Source organism: Pleurodeles waltl, chromosome 7 (genome assembly GCF_031143425.1).
Source record: "Pleurodeles waltl isolate 20211129_DDA chromosome 7, aPleWal1.hap1.20221129, whole genome shotgun sequence".
Lineage (NCBI taxonomy): Eukaryota > Metazoa > Chordata > Amphibia > Caudata > Salamandridae > Pleurodeles > Pleurodeles waltl.
Window position 1 is genome coordinate 358,485,535 of NC_090446.1, and position 21,770 is coordinate 358,507,304.

Here is a 21,770-nt window from a genome sequence, read left to right on the forward strand (position 1 = left end):
ATATTTTAATTTTGATGCAGACATGGTGGCGTTAGGGGGTCGCTTAGGGGAGCAGGAAAAGTGGAGCTGCGCCACTTTTAATAAATCTGCCCCTTAGTGCCTGAAGTAGAAGTCAAAATCTTCCCGCAGGACAAGGATGTAGGCTGTATCTGAAGTGATCGTGAAGTCAGACAGCTATTGGACGAAGTCATGCTCAAGCTGTTGGTTTTAGCTGGAAAATGTCTAAGCTGGAAGATTCTAATTTTGCATGCAGGAATTCCTCTTGTTAGCCAGATGCTCTTAGCACCTTACCCCACTCAAGATTTATTGATTCACACTTTGACTCATTTTCAGATCTCAGAATCCTGTGAAGTGGGGCTGCAGGTTTTGTTCAATGATGGGTTCCATGAGGCTGAATACCCTCTTGACAAAGGGCCCTCTGAAATGGATTTGCTGCTGCTGAGAATCTCCAGGCTGGGGAACCCTGTTTCTTGAGCTTGGTGAAGTCACGTCTTGGCCAGATCTGCTAGTGTGATTGGTTCTTTCCTCACAGAAGTTAAAAAAATATGCTAAGTCCCAACAAGTTGTTAGGAGTCCAATGAGACACTGCCAAGGGCTGCAAAGCTTCACTAGCAGCATTTCAGGATCAAGACTCATTCCATCAGAGGCCACCAGCAGGGTCCAGTTCAGGTCCAGTTCCTACTGGTCATCTAGGCACTTCAGGGAAAGGATGCATCCTAGCTTCTCTTGGAGGGTTGGATATTTAGCCTGCTTGCTGCCTTTTGCTTAGGTGCCAGAGCTCTAACCCCCTTTTTTGGGGGCTTAATTTGAGCTCTCTCTCTCCCATCAGGTATATCTGTATTTGTGTGCACCTCTGTGTGCATTTTTTTTCCTCTCTGGGCCTGTTTTGCTTGCCTCAGTCAAAAGAGATAATGAAACGAAAGCCCACTATGAAAAAAACAAAACCATTTCAAGCTGGCTCCATCTCCAGAGCAAAGAGTCTGCACGATTGCCACAGCCAACATCACCCCCTATGCCTCTTAGGTTTGGATAATACTCCAATATGGAAACATCCCAAAAGTTCAGAAGGCAAAAGCATTTTAACTGTTCTCTATTTGGTCTTAAAGGAAGTGCAGGGTATTAAGACACCCGAGGCTGACCTTCGGATTTAGGCACCTTCTAAACAACAGCTGAGCAAAGGGTGTCATACATGGAAGACATGAGGGCATATTTACAAACCCCGAGCGCCGCAGTCACTTTTTTTGACGCTCTGGTCACACAGTGTGCCTGCCCATATTTACAAGGCCACAAAATGTTGCCTTGTTTGGATTTTCATGGCCTTGCAAAAATGGCTTCTTTCACACAATACTATGCGTGAAAGAGGCGTTCCATGGGTGTTGCTGTGAGTGTTTCCATGCAGCACCCATGGAATCTGACGCATTCCCAGATTTACAAAGCTAGGAATGCATCAGATTCCTAACCCACCCAGGGGCAGTGTAAAAGTGGTGCAACGAGGAGAAATATCTTCATTTCTCCTCGCTTTTTCCTCGCATTCTGCATCACACATAAAAGGAGGAAAACACCATTAATGATTGTTTATGTGCAGGAAGATATCCCTTCCTGCACATAAACAATCAACCCTGCACCGCAGGCAACCTTGCACCATGGTGCAAGGGTGACTGCATTGGTGCCATGCTGCCAATTGTACACCAGCTCAGAGGAAAATACAGGGAAGTGTTGTATCTTTGTAAATAGGATGCATCCCTGCACTTTCCTAATCGTGCAGCTCAGCACAGCAAAATGGATTGTGGTGCTGGGCTGTGTCATTATTTTGTAAATTTTCCCCATGGTTTCTAAGCAGGATAAATGGATTTAAAATGCTCAGAAGGAAATGCAGAGTCTGAATGGGAATCTTGAGGATTTGGAAAATCACTCTTGTAGGTCACATCTGCGTTTAGTAGGTGTTACTGAGAACTGGGAACCAGATCCCTAAATGACAGAGCCAGTCACAAACCTGATCGCAACTCATGCACTTAATGAACCTGTTTCAGATTTGACAAATGCCAGAGCACAGCGTACCGGCTGATAAATTACTCAGATATGCTAAAGAGGCCTCAAACTATAATAGTATAGTTCCAGAATTTCAAGCTTCGTGAATGAATACTGTGAAAGACCATTCATTTGAAAAGCATAAATGGGGAGTGAAATTTATCTTCAAATTTTCCTGATATGTCATTTGAGACTTAGCAGTGTGAATTCAAGCACATGTTGAGGGAATTTAAAGCTAAGGGGATGCAAGCTCTGTTTGTTCACCCAGCAAGGGTAACACTTCTGTGGGGTAGCAGATTTTTCTTTTCTTCAGAAGTAGAGGCAACCAGAGATTTACTGGTTTAAGGCCACCATTCTAATGTTATCAATTAGCCCTTTATCTTAAGGGAGTTTCCGACAAGACAAAGTAAAACTGTTGAGTGAAGAGATAGCCAAAACAGTCATGGGTGCCAAAGTATTGTATGCACAATATGTCGGAAGGTGGAGGGCCGTATTTTCTGGGTTTTAAGGATAGGGGGCAAAGCAGGGTTTAAAGGAGGTGTAACGGATACAGTTTTACACAGGAAGTTTGAAAAATAGGTCAAGAAGGCATGGAATTTGGGTTAGGGCTAGATGGATCAGAGTGGGTGAAATTAGGAATGATATTCAGGTCATATTATTAGCAGTATTTATGTAACGTGTAGTACTTTAAGATGGTTAGACATGGTTTACATACAATGGGCGTCATTACAACATTGGCGGTAAAATGTGCTTACCGCCGTGCAGAAGACCGCCAATACACCGCCACGGCCGTGGAATTCCGCCACAGCTATTATGACACACATCTCGGAATCTGCCGAAATTCAGACACCCACACAACTCCGCCACACCAAAGGTCAGTGATAAACTGGCGAAAACAAATCCTCCACCTCCACGGCAACAGAAACACGCCCATGCTATTACGACCCAAGAATCCACGCGGCGGTCTTTCAACCGCGGTATTCCATTGGCGGTAGACACCGCCGCGCTCAAAATACACACACATCTCCAAAACACCGCCACATTGGACAATTCCAAATACACACACCTGATACACATACACACACCACTCCCAAACACCCAACACTATATAAAACACACACCCACATCACCCACAAACCCCTACGACCACAATTCACGGACGAAGGCCAGAGAGACTGCACAGCATAGACAACCTCACCACACAGAGGCACACAACACCATCACCCACACAACATCCACGCACAAAACACCACACACCACTACACAGCACCACACACATCAACACGCACACCGCCCCACACATCACACACACCACCCCATGTCATGTCACGCCAAAGACACCCCGGCTTTTCCGAGGAGGAGCTCCGGGTCATGGTGGAGGAAATTGTCCGGGTAGAGCCACAGCTATTTGGCTCACAGGTGCAGCACACATCTATAGCCACGAAGATGGAGCTATGGCGCAGAATAGTCGACAGGGTCAACGCTGTGGGACAGCATCCAAGAAATCGGGAGGACATCAGGAACAGGTGGAACAACCTACGGGGGAAGGTGCGTTCAACGGTCTCCAGGCACAACATAGCGGTTCAGCGGACTGGCGGCGGACCCCCACCTCCTCCCCCACAACTAACAACATGGGAGGAGCAAGTCTTGACCATCATGCATCCAGAGGGCCTCGGAGGAGTCGGTGGAGGATCGGACACTGGTAAGTCAAATTTTAACTATCATATCCCCCACCCTACCTGCATGCTATCACACACCCCCACCCTCACACCCTCCCCTATCACCCCAAATCCTCACTAATGTATTCATAACACAAACTACACATCCCAACACCAAGCCCTGCATGACACAACTAAGCATGGACACCTATCAGCTAAGCATGCCCACTGCACATACCTTGAACAACCCCCTAACCATCATCACACAAGCCCCCACACAGGAATGCTTTCACTGGGGTACACAGACACCCACCCATTGCACACCATCACACACACACATGCAATAATCATGCTCTTATGCCCCTGCAGGAACACGAAGGACCGTTACCACACCAGAGGGTGCAGACAACACCACTCCACCCCCAGAAGAGGCCCACAGTGACGATAGCAGCTCTGCCCTACTGGAGCCTGATGACCAGCCCGGACCATCCTGGGCCTCGGGACAGTCGGTTCCCCTTGCACAGGCACAGCCCAACACTGACCTTCCACCCTCTGGTAACACCAGCACAGCACCCACCCAGCGGGCCCATACCTCCGTACCCAGGACAGGTCAATCAGCGGTGTGTCCACCACTACAGGGAACCCAGGAGAACCCACCACCCCAACAACAACAGGGACCTGGGGGCAGTGGCAGTGGGCACACGGTCCAGGGGACGGAGGCACAGGAACACAGGGGAACTGGGAGGGCTGCTGTGCGACAGGGGGCGGACAGGCCAAGGGAACCCACTCTCCACGAGGCCCTCACCTCCATCATGGGAGCATACCACCACTCCCAGGACACAATGGCGACGGTCCTGTTCAAGTTTCAGGAGACCCAGCGCCTGCAGGAGGAACAGTATTTGGGGTTCAGGGAGGAGCTCAGGACCATCAGCTCTGCCTTGGGCACCATAGTAGGGGTGGTGAAGGACATACAGCAGACCCTGAGGGACACCGTGGCACTCCAAGGGGACCCTGACACTAGCCAGGATGATGAACTGCCCTGATTGTCCCCCCACTGTCCCACTTTGTTACCATGTCCATACTTGAACTGCCCCTGCTCCACTTCCTATGCCCAGATGGGCAATGCACCTGTGAGACTAATAGACTGGACTCTGCCATGGACATTCCTCCGCCATCACCCATACTCATTTTACAACCCCCTCCCATTTCTGAGCACTTCAATAAACACCCTTGAAACACAAAACAATCTGGAGTCAGTCTATGATTTGTTAAAATGTAATATCTATGATAGTGTCAAAATGCGTTGTGAGATGTAAAGGCAACATACCAATGTCACACATCAAAAGTCCTTGAAGGATGCGAGTAGATGACACATGTTGGTAACCACACCTGTGAAACCGTAATGTAAAGAAACAACTCAATTACCAAATACTCCAAAAAAATTACACACAGGATAGAGGAAGACGTGTGACAGTGAATGTAATGGTAAACATGAAAATGTTCTCACCTGTGTGTCACTGGAAATATTGCTGTATGACTGACTCCCTGTTGTCGTTGTCTTCTTCCTCAGCTTCCTCCTCATCACTGTCCACAGGCTCCACAGCTGCCACAACACCGTCATCTGGACCATCCTCCTGCAGAAAAGGCACCTGGCGTCGCAAAGCCAAATTATGAAGCATCGAGCAGGCGATGATGATCTGGCACACCTTCTTCGGTGAGTAGAATAGGGAACCACCTGTCATATGGAGGCACCTGAACCTGGCCTTCAGGAGGCCGAAGATCCACTCGATCACCCTCCTAGTCCACCCATGGGCCTCATTGTAGCGTTCCTCTGCCCTGGTCCTGGGATTCCTTACTGGGGTCAATAGCCAGGAAAGGTTGGGGTAACCAGAGTCCCCTCATAGCCATACACAGTGCCTCTGGAGTTGACCCATCATATCAGGGATGCTGCTATTCCGCAGGATGTAGGCGTCATGCACTGAGCCAGGGAACATAGCATTAACCTGGGAGATGTACTGGTCTGCCAAACAGACCATCTGTACATTCATGGAATTATAACTCTTCCTGTTCCTGTACACCTGTTCACTCCTGTGGGGGGGGACCAGAGCTACATGGGTCCCATCAATGGCACCTTTGACGTTGGGGATATGTCCAAGGGCATAGAAGTCACCTTTCACTGTAGGCAAATCTTCCACCTCAGGGAAAATGATGTATCCCCTTACGTGTTTCAGCAGGGCAGATAACACTCTGGAAAAGACGTTGGAAAACATAGACTGGGACATCCCTGATGCCATGGCCACAGTTGTCTGAAAAGACCCACTAGCAAGGAAATGGAGCACTGATAGCACCTGCACGTCAGGGGGGATGCCAGTGGGATGGCAGATTGGTGACATCAGGTCTGGCTCCAACTGTGTACATAGTTCCTGGATTGTGGCACGGTCAAACCTGTAGGTGACGATTACATGTCGCTCTTCCATTGTCAACAGGTCCACCAGCGGTCAGTACACCAGAGGATTCCGCCATCTTCTCACATGTCCCAGCTGACGGCGCCTACGAAGGACAACAGCGACGATAAAGTCAATTTTCCACCAGGTATGTGCCCACAGTTACACAGAAGACTACACCAAACACAAAACCCTTCCTGTATGTGTGTTGAGTGTAGGCCTAGCTATGTGTGACGCAGAAGTAAATGAAGCCATGTGGGCCCCTGAAATGGCGGCTGCCTGACCTCTAAACTGGGACAATGGGATTGTGGGGTTACTGCGTTGGCGTTGCACACCGCCGCGGTAGGCGGTCGTAGACCGCGGCGCAATGCTGCATTGGTTAACATAGGACCCTATGGGTCCTAGGAGCCAATGAACAGGTGCGCCGGCGGTGATGATACGCACCGCCGGGGACATCACTGCCGCGGGCGTCACCGCCATTTTCTATCTGTTCAATCACTAGATACCTGACCTTCGACAGGAGAGGACCTACACTGCAAGCGACGATGGCTGCTGCGTCTGGGGGAAGGGCCCCTGCCTTCACTGCTCAGGAGTTGGAGAAACTGGTAGACAGGGTCCTCCGCCAGTACACGCTACTCTACGGTCCTCCAGACCAACAGGTTAGTACACAGGGAGCACGTTGTATGGGCTAGGCCTGGGTGGAGAGGGCTGGTTGTAAGAGGGAAGGGGGCAGAGTTCAGGGAACATTAATGCATGTGAATGAATGGGCCACATGGCTAGAGTAGGGAGGGTGCCACTCACATCGACGGTGCAGTTGGTAATGACTTTTCGTCTTCCCTTGTGCATGTCATGTAGGTCAGCGCCCACCAGAAGAGGGACATTTGGTGTGCCATCGCCAAGGACGTCCGGACCCTGGGGGCCCACCAGAGACGGGGCACCCACTGCCGGAAAAGATGGGAGGACATTCGCCGCTGCAGCAAGAAGACGGAGGCTCAGCTGGGGATGGCCTCCCAACGTGGGAGGGGTGCCTGTCGCACCATGACCCCCCTGATGTTCCGGATCCTGGCGGTGGCCTACCCTGAGTTGGATGGACGCATGAGGGCATCACAGCAGACACAAGGGGGTGAGTACAACATCATTCTGCGGACTTTGCGTGCAGTAGAGGGGTCTGGGTGGGGGAGGAGACCTGTGGGTGTACCTAGGCCAGCCAGAAAAACGTAGACTAGTCCCCTCTGTAATGCAGACCATGTGGCACTCTACACCACCGCAGTACAGTGCCAAGTACAGGTATATATGCCCCTGTGGCATCGATGTGTGCAGATGTCCACCATAGCCATGTAGGCCATATCCCAGGAATAGCATATGCAGAGGCCATGAGCATGGCGTAGTGCAGGGGTCTGCTGTGTCTGTCTTGTCCGCCAACGGTAGCGGTGTGCCATGCACTCAACCTGTTCTTCTTCTGTCTCCCCCCCCTTTTTGTGCTCTCCCTGTTCTTTTGTGCATCAGCATCATCAGGCTGAGGTACAGTGGCACCGGAGCACGAGGGAGCTGCATCCCACATGGCCATGGAGGGCCACACCACGGACTCAGAATGCACCAGTGGGACGGAGGGCAAGGGGAGCTTCACGTCGGCCACCAGATCACCAACCAGCGACACGGACTCGTCCTCCGATGGGAGCTCCCTTGTGGTGGCGGCACCATCTGTGCACCCCTCTTCTACAGGTACAGCCGCCACCTCCCCTACCAGCACCACGCTCCCAGCAGCCCCTCAGCGTTCGCCTCGTGCCTGCTCACCCAGGAGGGTGGGCATCACCTTCGCCCCAGGCACCTCAGGCCCTGCCCCAGTCACCCCTGCTGCCCTCAGTGAGGAGGCCATTGACCTCCTCAGGTCACTCACTGTTGGGCAGTCTACCATTGTGAATGCCATCCAGGGTGTAGAAAGAGAGTTGCAACACGGTAATGCATTCCTGGAGGGCATTCATTCTGGTCAGGCTGTCCTTCAGCGAACCCTACAATCTATGGCCTCAGCACTGATGGCAGCCATTGTCCCTGTGTCTAGCCTCCCCCTCCAACCTTCTCCACCCAGACCCAATCCCCTGTACCCCAGCCTATCCCAAGCACACCTACAGACCAGCATGCACACAAGTCAACACACACAAGTAGCTCAAGCAAACATAGGCACCACACAACCCACAGGCACTCACGCAAGCCTCACCCACATACAGACACAGCAACATCCACTGTCTCCACTGTGTCCCCCTCCTCCTCTTCTCCCTCCTCCCTCCCAGTCTCGTCTACACACACACCTGCATGCTCTACATCTACAGTCACCAGAAGTCGCACCAGAACACCCAGCACCACTTCCCGCTCACCTGCACTCACCACCCCCACTGCCATTTACACGTCCCCTGTGTCCTCTCCCACTGTGTCTGTGACGCCCTCTCCCAAAGTACACAAACGCGGGCACCCACACACCCAACATCCATCCACCTCACGACAGCCTCCAGTACCTGCACCCAAAACAGCTAAAGTGACACCTCCTACAACCACCTCCTCTTCCTCCACTCCCAGGCCCCATCCAACTACTCATCCCAGTGTTCGTCAGAAACTGTCCCTGTGTAAAGTTGACCTTTTTGCCCCCATCCCCCCCTCCAATTCATCAGTCCCGTCGTAGCGCCTCAGCCAAAAAGCCTCCAATACCAGTGGTGCCTGTTCAAGGTGTGTGGAGTGCACCGTCCACCAGGGCAGGCAGTATGACCCGGAGCCAAGGCACTGGCAGCCCACCCCCTGTAAAGGCTCTGAAATTGGAAAGTGGACGATGGGCCCGTGTGAAGACTCCTGGAGGGAAAACAACTCACAGGGGTCCCAAGGGGATTGGAGAGTCAGCTTTGACGCCACCAAAGGTGGGGAAGAGCGAGAGGAAGTCTGCCCAGCCTGTTGTGAGTATCACGGCGGAGAAGGGCGGCATCATTCACGGCGGTCGAGACGCCACCGCCAGCACCGTCGTCACTGGTCCAGAGACCACCGCCAGAGTCAGTGCCCAGGAGGGCCCAAGTATCGTCACTGGTCAGGAGACCGCCGCCACCGCCAGAGTCAGTGCCCAGGAGGACACAAGTATCGTCACTGGTCAGGAGACCACCGCCATAGGCATTGCCCAGGAGGGCCCAAGTATCGTCACTGGTCAGGAGACCACCGCCATAGGCATTGCCCAGGAGGTCCCAAGTATCGTCACTGGTCAGGAGACCGCCGCCACCGCCAGAGTCAGTGCCCAGGAGGGCACAAGTATTGTCACTGGTCAGGAGACCGCCGCCAGAGTCAGTGCCCAGAAGGGCACAAGTATCGTCACTGGTCAGGAGACCACCGCCGGAGTCAGTGCCCATGAGGGCCCAAGTATCGTCACTGGTCAGGAGACCACCGCCGGAGTCAGTGCCCAGGAGGGCCCTGGCTGCCACAGCCCAGGTGGCCTATGAGGGAACGTCATGCCACACACCAATGCCCAGTCTAGGGAACGTCATGCCACACACCAAAGCCCACCCAGGGAACGTCATGCCACACACCAATGGCTGTTCCCGAACCGCCATGACAAAGCACTGCTGAACAGTCCAGAGACCGCCATGGCAAAGCACCGCTGAACAGTCCAGAGACCGCCATGGCAAAGCACCGCTGAACAGGGCTTTGCACTCCCCAGGATGGAACAGTGGGCAACCCACCCACTGTAGAGACTTGAGAGACTGTGGCTTTGCACTCCCCAGGATGGTACAGTGGGCAACCCACCCACTGTAGAGACTTGAGAGACTGTGGCTTTGCACTCCCCAGGATGGAACAGTGGGCAACCCACCCACTGTAGAGACTTGAGAGACTGTGGCTTTGCACTCCCCAGGATGTAACAGTGGGCAACCCACCCACTGTAGAGACTTGAGAGACTGTGGCTTTGTATTCCCAGGATACATCAATGGGCATGGAGCCCCGTCGTGGATCTGGCTTTGCACTCATCCGGCTGAGGTGCCCCCCCTTTCCTTCCCCCTGAGGTGCCTGTAATATTTCCATCTGATGCCCCGGCAGTGTTCTCTCCGATTGTGGACAGGTATCTACTGTGGGCCTCGCCCATGCATTTTTGGACTAGTGGAGCACGGACATTGATATGTGCATATCTGCACTACTTCTCATACTGTATATACTTTTGAATGATTTTCTACTATATTTGTATATTTTCGAGACATGTATATTACTACATTACAATGTTTGAACTGATTTCGTTTTGGCCTTGCATTCTTCTGGGGGGGCTGTGGGTTGTTACTGTGATTTTTGTGGATGCGAGGGTGGGGGTGTTTTGTGTATGTCCCCCTAACTTTTGCCTCCCCCCTCCCCCATGTCATAGGTGCAGTACTCACCGTTGTCTTCGGCCGCGCCGGTGTAGGTCTTCGTAGATGAGTAGGAATACAAGGGCCGGTAGAATGTGTAATTCGGGCTCCATGGAGTCCTCGTTCCTCGTGGGATGTGTTCAGGTGAGCATTTTCCCTTTGCAGTAACTGTTTCCGCCGTGGTTTTATCCACGGTGAATCCGCCCCGGAAAAGGTGGCGGATTGGCCTGTTGTAATACTGTGGGCAGTACATTGTCTTCCCCCTGTCTGTTGGCGGTGACCGCCGCGCTGCTTGTCTGTACCGCCGTGGCAGGCGGTGTGTTAAAGTGTCTGTCTTTGTTAGTGGTTTCCGCCAGGGTCATAATTCCCTTTTTTTTTTCGCCGGCCTGTTTGCGGTATTACCGCAGCTTTAACACCGTCCGCCAGGGTTGTAATGACCCCCAATGTAATTTAGGTATACAGCTTGAGAAGGATCATTTACTGTGAATTGTATTCAGGACAAGTATATTATTAAGCTGAAAGCACTAACAGCACTTTAAAAAAGTTAGATGTGGGCTTCATGTATTTACTTCATGGATGAACTTTGGAAAGAGTGGTCTGCTGCCATGCATTGCTACTTCGTTTTGCTGCTTTGTAACTATGCTCTTGGTTTTGCACCTAATGTTGGTGCAAGCCCTTTCCCCTTTCTACACAGAACGAATTGAAAGCTGAAGGTTTTCTCTTTTAATGCCAATTGGCTAAATAAATGGTGGAAAAGGCAAGCTGTAGAAGCCTGAGTCCAAAGGCATAATCTGACAGTCATATCTTTGCAGGAGACAAACATTCCTTCCAGTAAGTTGAATACGTTTATCTTGTTTAAGGCTTGGGCTAGTTGTATGTGCTTTTCTTCACCTGGAGCTGCTCATAGAGGGGTGGTGATATACACTAATAAGAATGTAACAGCTAATATTCATTTATGGGTGGCCTGCTCTGAGGGTCGATTGGTTAGGTACCTGCAGAGTTGAAATTGAGAATTTTCTGGAGCTACATGTATGCACCATCCCCATAACTATGGTTTGGGATGCCATAAGAGCCCACCTGCAAACTTCTCTGATCTCTAAAGACATAGTTTGACTGCCATCTTTAAAAAACAAAAAAAGCAGAAAATGCCTGACTGGAAGATTGAGGCCCATATTTATACTTTTTGACGCTAAACTGCGCTAACGCAGTTTAGCGTCAAAAAGTTTTGCGCCGTCTAACGCCATTCTGAAGCGCCAAGCGGGCGCCGTATTTATGGAATGGCGTTAGACGGCGCAATCAGACCGGCGCTGCCTGGTTTGCGTGGGAAAAAACCACGTAGACCAGACAGCGCCGGCGTAGGGGGAAAATGGCGCATGGGCGTCTTAAAATGGGGCAAGTCAGGTTACGTCGAAAAAATCGTCTTAACCCGACTTGCGCCATTTTTTAACGACGCCCATCCCCCATCAACATGACTCCTATCATTGTAAAGATAGGAGTCATGCCCCCTTGCCCAATGGCCATGCCCAGGGGACTTCTGTCCCCTGGGCATGGTCATTGGGCATAGTGGCATGTAGGGGGGCACAAATAAGGCCCCCCTATGCCACCAAAAAAAAATATAAAAAATAAAAAATTATACTTACCTGAACTTACCTGAATGTCCCTGGGGTGGGTCCCTCCATCCTTGGGGGTCCTCCTGGGGTGGGCAAGGGTGGCAGGGGGGGTCCCTGGGGGCATGCGAGGGCACCTGTGGGCTCATTTTGAGCCCACAGGCCCCTTAACACCTGCCCTGAGCAGGCGTTAAAAAGTGGCGCAAATACGCCGTTTTTAGCCACGCCAACTCCCGGGCGTCTCTTTTGCCCGGGAGTATAAATACCACGTAAAGGCCTGGGAGTCATTTTTTAGACGGGAACGCCTCCCTTGCATATCATTAACGCAAGGAAGGGGTTCACGCTAAAAAATGACGCACATTCCGGGAACTTTGGCGCTATTCGCCTCTAACGCCATAGTATAAATATGGCGTTAGTTGGCGTTAGTTTTGCGTCGAAATTGCGTCAAAAAAAACGACGCAATTTCGGCGCAAACGGAGTATAAATATGGCCCTGAATTTCTAAGGACTATGAGGAATTTCTCGGGGTGGGATACAGGCAAAATATAAAGACTTTAGATGATGCAAAATTGTCAGTCAGAAGTATTATCATGCTAACAAATATGTGGAGGACTCTACGTATCTGCATCAACACTATGAAGAGCGTAACTATGCAGGGAGATTCATGGCTTGAGAAACTCAGGAACACTGTAGTAATAGCACAATTAATAGGATCCATTGACCCAAGACAGGTGTCACTATCACTTCAGATGGGGAGATTAGGAAGGTTATCTATTGATGCGGACCAGGGGGAATTGGATCATTTTATAAAGGATATTTTAAATCAAGGTTTTTTTTTATGGATGACTTTTTCACCATCCAAGAATTGCAAGAAGTAGTCAAAAGCATGGCTGGAGGTAAAGTGAGGGGGCCAGATGGAGTCCCAACTGAATTATACAAGATGTTCACTAATCTTTAAAATCCTTTGTTATTGGAAGTGACTAGCTTTATACTGAAAGGCGGGTCAACCCCCCCCCCCTTTTTAAGTGGGGTAATGATGTGTGCTTCTGAAAAAAAAGGCAGAGATGCTTTAGACCTTAATTCTTATTGTCCTATTACATTACTTAATACAGAGTATAATAGTGTAATGAAATTATTTGCAAATAGGGTGAATAAACTGGCTTCTAAGCTGACACATGAAGACAAGAACAGGTTTATTGCAGGTGTTGCAGGGCAATTAAAAAACTAAAAAAAAAGAAGAAAAAAAAAAGACAGACTCCTCTTTGGCAATGTAAAGACAATGTAAAGACAGCTCTTTACTGTTGTGACAGGGAGAGTGGTAAGTCCACACACAGCCAGGCAGTCTCAATCTGCTATTGGATAGACAGCTTTTTATATACAAAATCACACAATGCTTTATTAGAGAACATTAAACAAAGAATCACTACATATTTATGCATTAATTATGAAAAACATCATGCCAACTGTGACCCCATAACCCTAAACTTTAACCTAAATTACTGCACATCCTTTATTGCAGAACAACAAATAATAATTGAGTTGTCAGTTACAGATTGAAAGTAGAAACACACTAGAACACCTGTGACCCTGTAACCTTAAACTCTTACCTAACCCCCTACACATTCTTCATTATGCTTTGCAAAGTAGCCATTCTTCATTCTTGAATGAATGCACATTTACGGTAAACACAGCTTTAATTACGTGTTCTTTATCATAGTGAATCTAAGACCTCCGTGTAGTCTGAACTGATTAGATATCCCTAAAACAAAAGACAGGGGCCATCTTGAGATTTGCTGCCAGATCGTCTAGTTTCCCCATTACGCCAGTGTTAGAAATCTACAAAAATCAAGCTAGAGGTGGGGGGTAATATATGGGGTGGAGCTATGGGGCCATGGCAAGCTACATGATATTGAAAAAGTAGAGAAATCATTCCTAAAGGCCCTACTAAAAATTCCCTTGAGCTCACCTACGCTGTCTATTCAAATGGACCCAAATCTGCATACTGTTGCAGACATAGCTGCCTTGAAGCCACTGCATTATTGGATCCAGATCTGGTCCATAGATACTCTAGATCCATATAGGACTTCGCTAAGAGTGCTTCTGGGTGCCCATCAAGTCGAAAGAATTGCATGGTGTAGCTATGTAAAAAGTGGCTTTTTAAAACTTGGGTTGGGCTCCTACTGGTTAGATTCCTCACACCTCCCAAAGAATGGTCCACAGAGCCTGAAGGACGCAAATGGCAGAGTTAGCATCAGTCCCATCTGGCAGAATGAATGACAGCTTTCTATCAGTCAAGTGTCACTATGAATTTGAGCATTACTTAGACATCATTTTACATCCTTTAGCATGTGCACTTTACATCAGATTTAGATTTGGTTCCTTACAATTATGTGATCTGACTTCTAAATGCAAACAAATTGTCAGCCTGACAGACTCTTGTCCGATGGGATGCAAGACCAAAGTAAAATACATCGGTCAAGTCCTATTCCACTGCCCTGCGTACAAGAAGCAGAGGGCTTACTGGATAAGACCACTCTGTAACTCCTTGGGTGTCAGGGATTGCCACTTGGCTCTTAGGATCAGCAGAACAAATACTCACAGGCCTGTGGTGTGTACTGTGCCAACGTTTTTAGCAGCGATTTGGCACACTAGTACAAGATCCTTAAGCAATAATGTATATTCTTTTATTAAATGACTTAAACTGTGTTTTCTAATTAATATTTAGTATTGCTTATTTTAATCATTTGTGTACATGTTCACTTCATTAAGTGTTACATTTTACGTAGAGCAGGAGAATGAAATGTTGGTACCGATCCTCTAATTTATCTGGTAATGTTCCTGCTGCTCTCTTTTAGAGCTATAGGTGGGGCAATTTTCAAACAAGTCACTCTATTGCACATTTTCCAAAATTTTCATTAAGATTTTAGATATAAGTTTATAGCAATCTTGTACTCTGTGTGCAATCCTCATGTCTTGGGACCTGGTCATGGTGGTATTTATTATTGCCAGGTTTTTATCATAGTTTCTTATTTGTCTTAAAATGAATTATTGGTCTTATTGTGTGTATATGTTGTGCTTTTATGGCACTTGTTGACGAAATAAAGCTTAATTGAATTGAATTGATTAGATTTTCTGCACCCATTGCCTAATCAGGTTGCAATCTATTGGAAAACACAAGCCTGTGTGTTAAGATCGTAACTTCCTTCATTCTTACTAAACACGAGTTGGCCTTTAACTGCAACCCATTCGAGATTTGGGCCTGCAATGTTCTTGCACTACATATAGCTGTGTACCCTTTCTGCCAGTGCCTGTTTTCATACTCATATTTCACTTTTCCTACAACATTCCCCACTTCAGTTGATATTTCAACTACTGGCTCTAAACCTTGGTCTACATTTGGTACCCTGAGAATCTACTGCATGTGTTAGTGTCCTAAATGGAAACATCCCTCCTGCCTTAGCACCTACTCTTCTATAACTTGTTAGGATCAACTGTATGTCACAATATATAACTAATAATGCTATAACAGTTAGCAACAAGAATCCCAACAGCCCCAACATCCAGGATGGCAGTAATGTCATCCACTCATTAAACCAATTATCTGGGGCATCTCCTTCATTTACCATTTTCTTTTGTAGGCAATGTGGTGTCTGTATGGCTTCTCATAAAGTTCCATTATCTGCATCAGTTGCTGGAATGAAAGTACAGAACGCAGTTCCAATCTTCTTGCATACTCCTCCTTCCATGGCCGCCAGAAGGTCAAGTACATAGCAGTGCTGCATTACCTGCATTTTTATTGCACCCAGCTCTTCCTTAATCATGTTAAATCCATCTTTTATATTGTTGATAGTCTTAAGACGTTCCCATTGGGTTCTCTTCAACCATCGAGTTGTTGCTTTAGCCTAAACAAAAGGAATGTCACTCCAAGTGCTTGTACCATAAAACTCTGCAGTTCTCTTCCTTCAATTATGATGTGGCAAGGTCGTTGGACAGCTCATGGGGTGTTTATGCAAAGCTGTCAGATTAATTCCAATAATTACAAAAATGGAAGGTCATAATGGAGCGGATTCCACCCCAGGTTGGTGGCAACTGGACATACAGTAGTTCTCCACACAGACAATATTAGTCCATGAGGCTGGAGGTGCCTCCCTGCATGTCAGCATTATCTATTGTAGTCTTACAACCAATATTTTGGCCTACATTAACAGTGCCATTTCATCTGAAACCAAAGAAACAGAAAATAGTCTGACAGTCTGAGGGCTTATTGTGTTGCCTATCCAGGTGTACCGAGCAATATGTTCACCCTAGGTATGTGTACATTTCCCTATAGCATCCTAACTAACATCAATACCATTCCATGAGGATATAACGCTACCGGAAAATTCAATATTAGAATGCCATCAATCATTGGCAAAGGCAATTCTGGCCTATGAACACACTCTGCGGATAAAGGATTTACTAAATAGCTGTCACGCTTAGTGGGCAGTCATATTAGTCCTAAAACTCCTAAATCTAAGACCATCTAGATCTAATCTACAGAGGTAGTGTGATCTGTCTTCTTTATATTTCTTCTTTGATGTCCTGTCTAGCTGTGACAATGTTGACTACTTCTAATAAAGAGTCATAGTTTGTGGAGTTAACTAAGAAATTTGCTATTTCAACATGTATTAATTGCATTTGGGCCTTACTCCTACACAAGTAAAGATGTAATAAACATAGAACCTGCACTTGGGAGTACTTCTTTTGTTGAATGCAACCTATCTGATCCTGTAGCATGAGGAATTAGGGAACACACAAGACAGGATTCATTAGTGTTTTCTGAACCAATGTCGAACATATGCTGATACCACATATTATCTGGGCAATTGAGTATGGGCATTATGGGTCACATTATTACTATAAGAAAGTTCTCTTCGTACATACAAAATATCATCACTAAAAAAATCATTGTTTTTGAGAAGCAGAAAAAATAGTATCAAGAGACAAAAAAGAAACAAGAAAACAAAAATCCATATCTTTTGTGCTGTTTTTCCAAACAATTGTCCAACGGCAGGGGTGGAGGTGGTATTTTCACGATGACAATCTTCATCCAGCCGCCTGTTCCTTTTACATTATCTATGATGCTTAGCGTGATGCTAGCTTCAGACAGACATTGGTAATGTGGAATCTGGGCTTCCTGACATTGATTTTGACTACTTGTAGGAATGGTCAACATTCACAAAGAAGAGTCTGTTGAACTTAAAATCCTTTATGGGCATAGTTACAAATATAAACTTGTTGGCTAGTTGTCACGGGAAGAGCCCCCTGGTTATTGCCAGGTACCTTTCTCTGAAACACCTATTTAGGAAAGAACTTAGCAACATTTAGCTAACAAAATGCTGTAATCTATGTGTCTGTGATACTTCATTCACAAAGGCATTTTTAAAACATGTATCTAGGACATTTGAGAAGTTTGCGTATATAGATAGATAGATAGATAGATAGATAGATAGATAGATAGATAGATAGATAGATAGATAGATAGATAGATAGATAGCAGTTGACAGTAGTTAGTTAGAGTTAGGACCTAGGGGCATATTTATACTCTGTTTACGCTGAAATTCCATCATTTTTTTAATGCAAATTCGGTGCAAACTTAACTCCGTATTTATATTTTGATTTTTTGGATGCATGAAACCACCTTGCGTCAATGAGATGCAAGGTAGGCGTTCCTGTCCAAAAAATGACTCAAAGCCCATAGCGCCTTATTTATCTTCCCCTGCAAAAAAAGGTGCACGGGTGGAGGCGGGCCTAAATAATGGGGCTAAGCCAGCTTAGTGCCATTATGTAACTTCTGGGTCAGAGCAGGCATTAGGGGGCCTGTGGACCCATTTCCATGGTCAAACACCATGGAATGGGCCCACAGGGGCCCACCCCAAGCCACAGGAACACCCCCACCGACACCAGAGGGACACCAGCGGATAGGGACCCCATCCCAGGTAAGTAGGGTAAGTATAGGTAGGCATTTTCATTAACATTTCTTAAGTGCCACTGGAGGCCCTGTAATTGGCCCCCTGCATGGCACAGGGTGCAATGGCCATGCCCAGGGGACACTGGTCCCCTGTGCTGGCCATTGGGGTGATGGGCATGACTCCTGTCTTTTATGAGACAGGAGGCATGTGGTATGGATGGTCTTGCATCTGGAAATGACACTAGACTGGTTAACAGCATTTTTTTGCCTCTAACTAGCCTAACATCATTTTTTAAGGCAAAACTCCCTTCCCCCGTACGCTGCCCCCACCCGGCTAACGTCATATTTCCTGACACTGGCCCAACCTTACCGCCGGCTTGCGGATTCCATATATTTGGCACCCAGCTGGCGCTTTGGAATTACTCAACCCGGTGCTCTACTTTTTGCCAAAAAACTGCTTTTGAGCAGTTTTGTGGCAAAACGTATAAATATGGGCCCTAGTTTTCATAGGAAGAGTGTTCTTTGTTTTGCCAATAACTTTGGTGCCGCTTGACGAATCTTCACAACATTTTCAAAAATTATACTTCAGTTGGTTCACCTGCTGTCTTGAAAGTTTCAAGGTGATCCATCAAGCAGGGGGTGAAAAAAGAGGAGGTCCGAAACGCATTTTCCCCAAGCTTTTTCCAATAGGGTTTTTGAACATGACTACAGCCTGAACCGCTGGACTGAATAACACCAAATTTGGCAGAGAGCTAGCTCTTGGCCCAGAAAGTGTGCTTGTGTGATTTGGTGTAAATCTTTCGATTGTTTTTGAGATATTAAAGGTTTAAAAAACTAGATATCTACGGACACAGATCCTCCTTTGATCCAACTGTCCCAAAGCTGATTGGCTGGCAACACTTCAACAAGAAAGTGTTGGCACCCAATTTGGCACTCAGGTAGGGTCATCCTGAGCCCCTACCCTTGGTCTAGGGGTCCCCAGGGAACCCATTGGGGGCTAAAAAGTATTTTGTTTAGATATGAGAAGCAGAGGTTTCATCTCTTTCTCTACCCACAGACATGTGGGCAGGGAAAGAGATGAAATGATTGCTCTTGCATACAGGTAGCCGAATGTTTAGCAGCTCCCTCAGTTCAATAGCAATGGCAGTTCCCGGAGGAGGTGGGATGCCAACTGGGATCGCAGGGGCCTTGAGGCTCCCTCCACAGTACCATGGAACACTAGGTGCCTTGGGGCGCACCCAGGAGACATGGCTGGGCCCTGGAGGATGGAGGATTGTTTTTCCGAAATCAGCCTGGGAAGGGGGGCTGCGCAGCCCCCCTCCCCAGTTGAATGAAGGCCAGGCCTCAGGGGATGGAGTCCTTGGGTGCAAGGTCAGCCCAGGGACGGGGGTCGCATGGCCCTCTTCCTCTATTAAGTGTGGTTTCATGGCGATTCTTTGTGGAGGTGAATACATCCCTGACCTTTTGGAGCACAATCTGCATGTGAGTGTGACAAGTGGCTTCTCCTGATGAGAGAAGAGTCCATGGTTCTCCTATAAATTGATACAAGCATGCAAATGTACAAATCAACTGGAAGCTCCACCCCCTTGGTCCAGCGCCATCCACCTTAGTAGTATGCAAAGGTCTTCATGCCTTTTGCCAGGATGATGGACAGCTTACCAAAGGATCCCCCAGTGTGTTTCCTGACGATTTGTGTTCTTAAATCAGAAGAATATGAGGACATCTACACAAAACAAAGAAGCTCTTAAGCCATATAGATAACTAGAAGGACCCTGGTTTCTTGGGGAATTTACGTCTTTGTAGTCTCATTGACCTCTCTATAGGAGGATTCATGTTATCACAGAATTCTAGAAAAATACACCCCAGGAACAATCATGTTGCCAAAATGCACACAAGGTCACTGGTGACGTTTCCTTCTGCTCCATGACGCAGCTGTGGTGTAGAATACATACTGGACATTTACCCAAGGAGGCAGGAAGTACTCCACTTGGGTAGATATTTTGTTCAGCTGGAAGGAGTGTTTTTTTCTAATGCCTGGTTAACTTTCTCTGTTTGACCGTCATTTTGAGGGTGAACAGGGCTATTTCTATGTCAAGTGAAGAACAAAAGGCCTTTCAGAATCCTGATGTGAATTGACTTTCACAATTGGAGATCATTTTCATGGGCAAGCCATGGAGTTTGACTATATGGTGTAGAAACAGAGTGCTAGCATCAGCAGCCGTTGGTAATTTCTTGAGAGGCACAAAATGTGCATTTTTTGACAAGAGATCCACTACAACTATCACAGTAGTATGTTTGTTGGATTCTGGTAAGTCTGTAATAAAATTCATGCTGACTGTGTGCCATGGTTTACGGGGAATTGGCAAGGGTTGGAGAAGACCAGTGGGAGCAAGGTGTGAGAATATATTCTGGGTACAGGTTAGGCATGAATTCACAAGGTAATAAACAACTAGGCGCATGGTTTTCCACCAAAATCATCAGGAACAGTTTTCTAAAGTCTTTTGTAATGCTGGATATCCTACCAGAGTGGAATTATGACTCCAGACTAATACTTGATGTTGCAATTCCTGTGTTGAAATGTACAATTTCCCTGCATGTAAGTAATAGTCCTGTTCAATTGTATTGTATGGTTTTCTGAGCCACTGTTCAGGGGGAGGTCATGAGATGCCTTCTTGACATTATCCATGAATGTATCTATTGTGGTTAGAGCTAGCACTTTGTCTACAGGTATTATACTTGGAGGGTTACAATAACTAGCATCCTCTGGGTGCCCTATAGGTGACAAGATATCTGACTGAAGTTGTTTGGTCCCTGGTCTGTATGTGATAAGAAAATCAAAATCTCAGAAGAAGTGAATCCAGTGCCTTTTGTCTAGGGGTCAAAGCCTGAACTAAAGAATTGCAAATTCTTATGGTTGGTGTAGATGGTGATAGTGTGCTTTGCTCACAGCAAATGATGTTGCCACTCAGTAACTGCTGTTTTAATAGCTAATAGTTCTCTTTCAGCAATGGTATAATTTTGTTCAGCTGGAAGGTGATTTATAGAATAAAAGGCTAAGGATGGAGATGTCCTGTTTGTGGATCTTTTTGCAATAACACAGTGCCCACAGTGAACTGAGAAGCATCATCTTCAAAATAAAATGCCTTTTCAGGATCTGGGTGGCAACAAATGGGAGCAGAGATGAAACTTCTTTTGCGAGTTGTGAAGGCCTCTTCCCCTGTTCAAGACCACATAAATGGTTGTCCTTCTTTAATAAGGTGGTTACAGGGACCACTATTTGTGAGAATTGTGGGATGAAATGCCTATAAAAATTGGTAAAACCAAGGCTCTTTTGGACATCCTTAACAGATGTAGGGGTTGGCCATGAAAGAATAATGTTTACTTTTTTGGGGTCCATGATAATGCCGCTGGAATGCCAAGGAGCTCTACTGAGTCAGTGTTAAAGGTACATTTTTCTAATTTGGCAGACCAGGAGTTTTCACGTAGACGTTGCAGAATGGCCCTAACGTTTTATGTGTGTTCCTGCTTATTTTTAGAGAATATCAAGATGTCATTAATAGAGATGACAGAGCAGATATCTAGGAACTCATGTAATACATTATTGATTAAGAATTGGAATGCCGCCGGGTTGTTGCACAGCCCAAAGGGCATAATGGTGTATTCAAACTAACCAAACTTTGTCCGAAAGGCAGTCTTCCATTCATCTCCTTCCTTGACACGGAT